Raw genomic sequence first — 10,745 nt, 5'->3', positions numbered from 1 at the left:
AGCAGTAGTAGATAGCAGCAGTAGATAGCAGTAGTAGATAGCAGCAGTAGATAGCAGCTGTAGATAGCAGTAGATAGCAGCAGTAGATAGCAGCAGTAGATAGCAGTAGATAGCAGCAGTAGATAGCAGCAGTAGATAGCAGTAGATAGCAGCAGTAGATAGCAGCAGTAGATAGCGGTAGATAGCAGCAGTAGATAGCAGTAGATAGCAGTAGATAGCAGTAGTAGATAGCAGTAGTAGATAGCAGCAGTAGATAGCAGCAGTAGATAGCAGTAGTAAATAGCAGCAGTAGATAGCAGCTGTAGATAGAAGCAGTAGATAGCAGCAGTAGATAGCAGCAGTAGATAGCAGTAGTAGATATCAGCAGTAGATAGCAGCAGTAGATAGCAGCAGTAGATAGCAGTAGTAGATAGCAGTAGATAGCAGCAGTAGATAGAAGCAGTAGATAGCAGCAGCAGATAACAGCAGTAGATAGCAGCAGTAGATAGCAGCAGTAGATAGCAGCAGTAGATAGCAGTAGTATATAGCAGCAGTAGATAGCAGTAGTAGATAGCAGTAGATAGCAGCAGTAGATAGAAGCAGTAGTTAGCAGCAGTAGATAACAGCAGTAGATAGCAGCAGTAGATAGCAGCAGTAGATAGCAGTAGATAGCAGCAGTAGATAGCAGTAGATAGCAGCAGTAGATAGCAGTAGATAGCAGCAGTAGATAGCAGTAGATAGCAGCAGTAGATAGAAGCAGTAGATAGCAGCAGTAGATAGCGGTAGATAGCAGCAGTAGATAGCAGCAGTAGATAGCAGCAGTAGATAGCAGTAGTAGATAGCAGCAGTAGATAGCAGTAGTAGATAGCAGTAGATAGCAGCAGTAGATAGCAGCAGTAGATAACAGCAGTAGATAGCAGCAGTAGATAGCAGCAGTAGATAGCAGTAGATAGCAGCAGTAGATAGCAGTAGATAGCAGCAGTAGATAGCAGTAGATAGCAGCAGTAGATAGCAGCAGTAGGTAGCTGTAGATAGCAGTAGATAGCAGCAGTAGATAGCAGCAGTAGATAGCAGCAGTAGGTAGCAGCAGTAGATAGCAGCAGTAGATATCAGTAGATAGCAGCAGTAGATAACAGCAGTAGATGGCAGCAGTAGATAGCAGTAGATAGCAGTAGATAGCAGCAGTAGATAGCAGTAGATAGCAGCAGTAGATAGCAGTAGTAGATAGCCATGGGCTACTGATATCACAGCAACATCACATCAACATCACATCAACATCACATCAACATCAACATCACATCAACATCACATCAACATCAACATCAACATACATTAGCAATAGCAGCAGTAGATAGCAGCAGTAGATAGCAGCAGTAGATAGCAGCAGTAGATAGCAGTAGATAGCAGTATATGGCAGCAGTAGATAGAAGCAGTAGATAGCAGCAGTAGATAGCAGTAGATAGAAGCAGTAGATAGCATCAGTAGATAACAGCAGTAGATAACAGCAGTAGATAGCAGCAGTAGATAGCAGCAGTAGATAGCAGTAGATAGCAGCAGTAGATAGCAGTAGTAGATAGCAGTAGATAGCAGCAGTAGATAGAAGCAGTAGATAGCAGCAGTAGATAACAGCAGTAGATAGCAGCAGTAGATAGCAGCAGTAGATAGCAGTAGATAGCAGCAGTAGATAGCAGTAGATAGATAGCAGTAGATAACAGCAGTAGATAGCAGCAGTAGATAGCAGTAGATAGCAGTAGATAGCAGCAGTAGATAGCAGTATATAGCAGCAGTAGATATCAGTAGATAGCAGCAGTAGATAGCAGCAGTAGATAGCAGTAGATAGCAGCAGTAGATAGCAGTAGATAGCAGCAGTATATAGCAGTAGATAGCAGCAGTAGATAGCAGCAGTAGATAGCAGTAGATAGCAGCAGTAGATAGCAGCAGTAGATAGCAGCAGTAGATAGCAGCAGTAGATAGCGGTAGATAGCAGCAGTAGATAGCAGTAGATATCAGTAGATAGCAGCAGTAGATAACAGCAGTAGATGGCAGCAGTAGATAGCAGTAGATAGCAGTAGATGGCAGCAGTAGATAGCAGTAGATAGCAGCAGTAGATAGCAGTAGTAGATAGCCATGGGCTACTGATATCACAGCAACATCACATCAACATCACATCAACATCACATCAACATCAACATCAACATCACATCAACACCACATCAACATCACATCAACATCAACATCAACATACATTAGCAATAGCAGCAGTAGATAGCAGCAGTAGATAGCAGCAGTAGATAGCAGTAGTAGATAGCAGTAGATAGCAGTATATGGCAGCAGTAGATAGAAGCAGTAGATAGCAGCAGTAGATAGCAGTAGATAGAAGCAGTAGATAGCATCAGTAGATAACAGCAGTAGATAGCAGCAGTAGATAGCAGCAGTAGATAGCAGTAGATAGCAGCAGTAGATAGCAGTAGTAGATAGCAGTAGATAGCAGCAGTAGATAGAAGCAGTAGATAGCAGCAGTAGATAACAGCAGTAGATAGCAGCAGTAGATAGCAGCAGTAGATAGCAGTAGATAGCAGCAGTAGATAGCAGTAGATAGATAGCAGTAGATAGCAGCAGTAGATAGCAGCAGTAGATAGCAGCAGTAGATAGCAGTAGATAGCAGTAGATAGCAGCAGTAGATAGCAGCAGTAGATAGCAGCAGTAGGTAGCAGCAGTAGATAGCAGCAGTAGATAGCAGTAGATAGCAGCAGTAGATAACAGCAGTAGATAGCAGCAGTAGATAGAAGTAGATAGCAGCAGTAGATAGCAGCAGTAGATAGCAGTAGATAACAGCAGTAGATAGCAGCAGTAGATAGCAGTAGATAGCAGTAGATAGCAGCAGTAGATAGCAGTATATAGCAGCAGTAGATATCAGTAGATAGCAGCAGTAGATAGCAGCAGTAGATAGCAGTAGATAGCAGCAGTAGATAGCAGTAGATAGCAGCAGTATATAGCAGTAGATAGCAGCAGTAGATAGCAGCAGTAGATAGCAGTAGATAGCAGCAGTAGATAGCAGCAGTAGATAGCAGTAGATAGCAGCAGTAGATAGCGGTAGATAGCAGCAGTAGATAGCAGTAGATAGCAGTAGATAGCAGTAGTAGATAGGAGTAGTAAATAGCAGCAGTAGATAGCAGTAGTAGATAGCAGCAGTAGATAGCAGCTGTAGATAGCAGTAGATAGCAGCAGTAGATAGCAGCAGTAGATAGCAGTAGATAGCAGCAGTAGATAGCAGCAGTAGATAGCAGTAGATAGCAGTAGATAGCAGTAGTAGATAGCAGTAGTAGATAGCAGCAGTAGATAGCAGCAGTAGATAGCAGTAGTAGATAGCAGCAGTAGATAGCAGCTGTAGATAGAAGCAGTAGATAGCAGCAGTAGATAGCAGCAGTAGATAGCAGTAGTAGATATCAGCAGTAGATAGCAGCAGTAGATAGCAGCAGTAGATAGAAGTAGTAGATAGCAGTAGATAGCAGCAGTAGATAGAAGCAGTAGATAGCAGCAGCAGATAACAGCAGTAGATAGCAGCAGTATATAGCAGCAGTAGATAGCAGCAGTAGATAGCAGTAGTATATAGCAGCAGTAGATAGCAGTAGTAGATAGCAGTAGATAGCAGCAGTAGATAGAAGCAGTAGTTAGCAGCAGTAGATAACAGCAGTAGATAGCAGCAGTAGATAGCAGCAGTGGATAGTAGTAGATAGCAGCAGTAGATAACAGCAGTAGATAGCAGCAGTAGATAGCAGTAGATAGCAGCAGTAGATAGCAGTAGATAGCAGCAGTAGATAGAAGCAGTAGATAGCAGCAGTAGATAGCGGTAGATAGCAGCAGTAGATAGCAGCAGTAGATAGCAGCAGTAGATAGCAGTAGTAGATAGCAGCAGTAGATAGCAGTAGTAGATAGCAGTAGATAGCAGCAGTAGATAGCAGCAGTAGATAACAGCAGTAGATAGCAGCAGTAGATAGCAGCAGTAGATAGCAGTAGATAGCAGCAGTAGATAGCAGTAGATAGCAGCAGTAGATAGCAGTAGATAGCAGCAGTAGATAGCAGTAGATAGCAGCAGTAGATAGCAGCAGTAAGGTAGCTGTAGATAGCAGTAGATAGCAGCAGTAGATAGCAGTAGATAGCAGCAGTAGATAGCAGCAGTAGGTAGCTGTAGATAGCAGTAGATAGCAGCAGTAGATAGCAGCAGTAGATAGCAGCAGTAGGTAGCAGCAGTAGATAGCAGCAGTAGATATCAGTAGATAGCAGCAGTAGATAACAGCAGTAGATGGCAGCAGTAGATAGCAGTAGATAGCAGTAGATAGCAGCAGTAGATAGCAGTAGATAGCAGCAGTAGATAGCAGTAGTAGATAGCCATGGGCTACTGATATCACAGCAACATCACATCAACATCACATCAACATCACATCAACATCAACATCAACATCACATCAACACCACATCAACATCACATCAACATCAACATCAACATACATTAGCAATAGCAGCAGTAGATAGCAGCAGTAGATAGCAGCAGTAGATAGCAGTAGTAGATAGCAGTAGATAGCAGTATATGGCAGCAGTAGATAGCAGCAGTAGATAGCAGTAGATAGAAGCAGTAGATAGCATCAGTAGATAACAGCAGTAGATAACAGCAGTAGATAGCAGCAGTAGATAGCAGCAGTAGATAGCAGTAGATAGCAGCAGTAGATAGCAGTAGTAGATAGCAGTAGATAGCAGCAGTAGATAGAAGCAGTAGATAGCAGCAGTAGATAACAGCAGTAGATAGCAGTAGTAGATAGCAGCAGTAGATAGCAGTAGATAGCAGCAGTAGATAGCAGTAGATAGATAGCAGTAGATAGCAGCAGTAGATAGCAGCAGTAGATAGCAGCAGTAGATAGCAGTAGATAGCAGTAGATAGCAGCAGTAGATAGCAGCAGTAGATAGCAGCAGTAGGTAGCAGCAGTAGATAGCAGCAGTAGATAGCAGTAGATAGCAGCAGTAGATAACAGCAGTAGATAGCAGCAGTAGATAGAAGTAGATAGCAGCAGTAGATAGCAGCAGTAGATAGCAGTAGATAACAGCAGTAGATAGCAGCAGTAGATAGCAGTAGATAGCAGCAGTAGATAGCAGTAGATAGCAGCAGTAGATAGCAGTATATAGCAGCAGTAGATATCAGTAGATAGCAGCAGTAGATAGCAGCAGTAGATAGCAGTAGATAGCAGCAGTAGATAGCAGTAGATAGCAGCAGTATATAGCAGTAGATAGCAGCAGTAGATAGCAGCAGTAGATAGCAGTAGATAGCAGCAGTAGATAGCAGCAGTAGATAGCAGTAGATAGCAGCAGTAGATAGCGGTAGATAGCAGCAGTAGATAGCAGTAGATAGCAGTAGATAGCAGTAGTAGATAGCAGTAGTAGATAGCAGCAGTAGATAGCAGTAATAGATAGCAGCAGTAGATAGCAGCTGTAGATAGCAGTAGATAGCAGCAGTAGATAGCAGCAGTAGATAGCAGTAGATAGCAGCAGTAGATAGCAGCAGTAGATAGCAGTAGATAGCAGCAGTAGATAGCAGCAGTAGATAGCGGTAGATAGCAGCAGTAGATAGCAGTAGATAGCAGTAGATAGCAGTAGTAGATAGCAGTAGTAGATAGCAGCAGAAGATAGCAGCAGTAGATAGCAGTAGTAGATAGCAGCAGTAGATAGCAGTAGATAGCAGCAGTAGATAGCAGTAGATAGCAGCAGTAGATAGCAGCAGTAAGGTAGCTGTAGATAGCAGTAGATAGCAGCAGTAGATAGCAGTAGATAGCAGCAGTAGATAGCAGCAGTAGGTAGCTGTAGATAGCAGTAGATAGCAGCAGTAGATAGCAGCAGTAGATAGCAGCAGTAGGTAGCAGCAGTAGATAGCAGCAGTAGATATCAGTAGATAGCAGCAGTAGATAACAGCAGTAGATGGCAGCAGTAGATAGCAGTAGATAGCAGTAGATAGCAGCAGTAGATAGCAGTAGATAGCAGCAGTAGATAGCAGTAGTAGATAGCCATGGGCTACTGATATCACAGCAACATCACATCAACATCACATCAACATCACATCAACATCAACATCAACATCACATCAACACCACATCAACATCACATCAACATCAACATCAACATACATTAGCAATAGCAGCAGTAGATAGCAGCAGTAGATAGCAGCAGTAGATAGCAGTAGTAGATAGCAGTAGATAGCAGTATATGGCAGCAGTAGATAGCAGCAGTAGATAGCAGTAGATAGAAGCAGTAGATAGCATCAGTAGATAACAGCAGTAGATAACAGCAGTAGATAGCAGCAGTAGATAGCAGCAGTAGATAGCAGTAGATAGCAGCAGTAGATAGCAGTAGTAGATAGCAGTAGATAGCAGCAGTAGATAGAAGCAGTAGATAGCAGCAGTAGATAACAGCAGTAGATAGCAGCAGTAGATAGCAGCAGTAGATAGCAGTAGATAGCAGCAGTAGATAGCAGTAGATAGATAGCAGTAGATAGCAGCAGTAGATAGCAGCAGTAGATAGCAGCAGTAGATAGCAGTAGATAGCAGTAGATAGCAGCAGTAGATAGCAGCAGTAGATAGCAGCAGTAGGTAGCAGCAGTAGATAGCAGCAGTAGATAGCAGTAGATAGCAGCAGTAGATAACAGCAGTAGATAGCAGCAGTAGATAGAAGTAGATAGCAGCAGTAGATAGCAGCAGTAGATAGCAGTAGATAACAGCAGTAGATAGCAGCAGTAGATAGCAGTAGATAGCAGCAGTAGATAGCAGTAGATAGCAGCAGTAGATAGCAGTATATAGCAGCAGTAGATATCAGTAGATAGCAGCAGTAGATAGCAGCAGTAGATAGCAGTAGATAGCAGCAGTAGATAGCAGTAGATAGCAGCAGTATATAGCAGTAGATAGCAGCAGTAGATAGCAGCAGTAGATAGCAGTAGATAGCAGCAGTAGATAGCAGCAGTAGATAGCAGTAGATAGCAGCAGTAGATAGCGGTAGATAGCAGCAGTAGATAGCAGTAGATAGCAGTAGATAGCAGTAGTAGATAGCAGTAGTAGATAGCAGCAGTAGATAGCAGTAATAGATAGCAGCAGTAGATAGCAGCTGTAGATAGCAGTAGATAGCAGCAGTAGATAGCAGCAGTAGATAGCAGTAGATAGCAGCAGTAGATAGCAGCAGTAGATAGCAGTAGATAGCAGCAGTAGATAGCAGCAGTAGATAGCGGTAGATAGCAGCAGTAGATAGCAGTAGATAGCAGTAGATAGCAGTAGTAGATAGCAGTAGTAGATAGCAGCAGAAGATAGCAGCAGTAGATAGCAGTAGTAGATAGCAGCAGTAGATAGCAGCTGTAGATAGAAGCAGTAGATAGCAGCAGTAGATAGCAGCAGTAGATAGCAGTAGTAGATATCAGCAGTAGATATCAGCAGTAGATAGCAGCAGTAGATAGCAGTAGTAGATAGCAGTAGATAGCAGCAGTAGATAGAAGCAGTAGATAGCAGCAGCAGATAACAGCAGTAGATAGCAGCAGTAGATAGCAGCAGTAGATAGCAGCAGTAGATAGCAGTAGTATATAGCAGCAGTAGATAGCAGTAGTAGATAGCAGTAGATAGCAGCAGTAGATAGAAGCAGTAGTTAGCAGCAGTAGATAACAGCAGTAGATAGCAGCAGTAGATAGCAGCAGTAGATAGCAGTAGATAGCAGCAGTAGATAGCAGTAGATAGCAGCAGTAGATAGCAGTAGATAGCAGCAGTAGATAGCAGTAGATAGCAGCAGTAGATAGAAGCAGTAGATAGCAGCAGTAGATAGCGGTAGATAGCAGCAGTAGATAGCAGCAGTAGATAGCAGCAGTAGATAGCAGTAGTAGATAGCAGCAGTAGATAGCAGTAGTAGATAGCAGTAGATAGCAGCAGTAGATAGAAGCAGTAGATAGCAGCAGTAGATAACAGCAGTAGATAGCAGCAGTAGATAGCAGCAGTAGATAGCAGTAGATAGCAGCAGTAGATAGCAGTAGATAGCAGCAGTAGATAGCAGTAGATAGCAGCAGTAGATAGCAGTAGATAGCAGCAGTAGATAGCAGCAGTAGGTAGCTGTAGATAGCAGTAGATAGCAGCAGTAGATAGCAGCAGTAGATAGCAGCAGTAGGTAGCAGCAGTAGATAGCAGCAGTAGATATCAGTAGATAGCAGCAGTAGATAACAGCAGTAGATGGCAGCAGTAGATAGCAGTAGATAGCAGTAGATAGCAGTAGATAGCAGCAGTAGATAGCAGCAGTAGATAGCAGTAGATAGCAGCAGTAGATAGCAGCAGTAGATAGCAGTAGATAGGAGCAGTAGATAGCAGTAGATAGCAGCAGTAGATAGCAGTAGATAGCAGCAGTAGATAGCAGTAGTAGATAGCAGTAGATAGCAGCAGTAGATAGCAGTAGATAGCAGCAGTAGATAGCAGTAGATAGCAGCAGTAGATAGCAGTAGATAGCAGCAATAGATAGCAGTAGATAGCAGTAGTAGATAGCAGTATATAGCAGCAGTAGATAGCAGTAGATAGCAGCAGTAGATAGCAGTAGGTGGCAGTAGTAGATAGCAGTAGATAGCAGCAGTAGATAGCAGTAGATAGCAGCAGTAGATAGCAGTAGATAGCAGCAGTAGATAGCAGTAGATAGCAGCAGTAGATAGCAGTAGATAGCAGCAGTAGATAGCAGCAGTAGATAGCAGTAGATAGCAGCAGTAGATAGCAGTAGATAGCAGCAGTAGATAGCAGTAGATAGCAGCAGTAGATAGCAGCAGTAGATAGCAGTAGATAGCAGCAGTAGATAGCAGTAGATAGCAGCAGTAGATAGCAGCAGTAGATAGCAGTAGATAGCAGCAGTAGATAGCAGTAGATAGCAGTAGATAGCAGCAGTAGATAGCAGCAGTAGATAGCAGTAGTAGATAGCAGTAGTAGTTAGCAGCAGTAGATAGCAGTAGTAGATAGCAGCAGTAGATAACAGCTGTAGATAGCAGTAGATAGCAGCAGTAGATAGAAGCAGTAGATAGCAGCAGTAGATAGCAGTAGGTAGCAGCAGTAGATAGCAGTAGATAGCAGCAGTAGGTAGCAGCAGTAGATAGCAGCAGTAGATAGCAGCAAACATAATTCCACTTTGATATTATGGGGCATATTTACATTCAGGCTGTAACTCAACAACATTTGGAAAAAGTCAAGGTGTGTGAATACTTTCTGAAGACATGTATACCACATCCCATACTGTATTAATACAAGCTTCATAACCAACCCCACCACAGCCCATACTGTATTAATACAAGCTTCATAACCAACCCCACCACAGCCCATACTGCATTAATACAAGCTTCATAACCAACCCCACCACAGCCCATACTGTATTAATACAAGCTTCATAATCAACCCCACCACATTCCATACTGCATTAATACTAGCTTCATAACCAACCCCACCACAGCCCATACTGTATTAATACAAGCTACATAACCAACCCCACCACAGCCCATACTGCATTAATACTAGCTTCATAACCAACCCCACCACATCCCATACTGTATTAATACAAGCTACATAACCAACCCCACCACAGCCCATACTGTATTAATACAAGCTTCATAACCAACCCCACCACATCCCATACTGTATTAATACAAGCTTCATAACCAACCCCACCACAACCCATACTGCATTAATACAAGCTTCATAACCAACCCCACCACAGCCCATACTGTATTAATACAAGCTTCATAACCAACCCCACCACAGCCCATACTGTATTAATACAAGCTTCATAACCAACCCCACCACAGCCCATACAGCATTAATACAAGCTTCATAACCAACCCCACCACAGCCCATACTGTATTAATACAAGCTTCATAACCAACCCCACCACAGCCCATACTGTATTAATACAAGCTTCATAACCAACCCCACCACAGCCCATACTGTATTAATACAAGCTTCATAACCAACCCCACCACAGCCCATACTGTATTAATACAAGCTTCATAACCAACCCCACCACAACCCATACTGCATTAATACAAGCTTCATAACCAACCCCACCACAGCCCATACTGCATTAATACAAGCTACATAACCAACCCCACCACATCCCATACTGCATTAATACAAGCTACATAACCAACCCTGTCCCATAGAGATACAGTAAAATAGTGTTGTGTTTAATTCTCTCCCCCTGTCCTTTCTGTGTACAGGAAACAGAGGTGGTCCCAGACAGAAAGCTATTTCAGCGTGTTCTGAGAGGTGGTGGTGACGGGGCCGGTGGCAGAGGGACACGCCACTGCGAGGCAACAGATCGCTACCTGGACTTCTTCCTGGCTCTCGCTGTCTGCAACACGGTGGTGGTTTCCACAGCAACGCAGGCTCAGGCTCAGAGGGTGAGCCGTGCTCTGTTCCGAGTGTTCTACGTTCTATTCTGTTCACTGTGACCCTGATCTGGTGTAAGAGAGAGGAAGAGGGGAGGAGGAGGAGAGGAGGAGGTGAAGAGAGTGGAGGAGGAGTGGAGGAAGAGGGGGAGGAAAGGGGAGAGAGAGGGAGATGGTTTTGTGACCTCAACTTCTAAGACAGCAGGTTATACATACTTTTTTTTTCTTGATCTAGATCTTAATATTAATCAAATATTAAACCTTGCAAAATAACAACCTGACTTGGTGTTTGATGTCAACAGTGTTATGATGAAACAAATAGATCCTGATGGTTGAAAATTTG

This window comes from Coregonus lavaretus, assembly GCF_964263955.1.
Source record: "Coregonus lavaretus genome assembly, chromosome: 29".
In the NCBI taxonomy this organism is placed as follows: domain Eukaryota; kingdom Metazoa; phylum Chordata; class Actinopteri; order Salmoniformes; family Salmonidae; genus Coregonus; species Coregonus lavaretus.
This window is presented reverse-complemented; position numbering follows the sequence as displayed.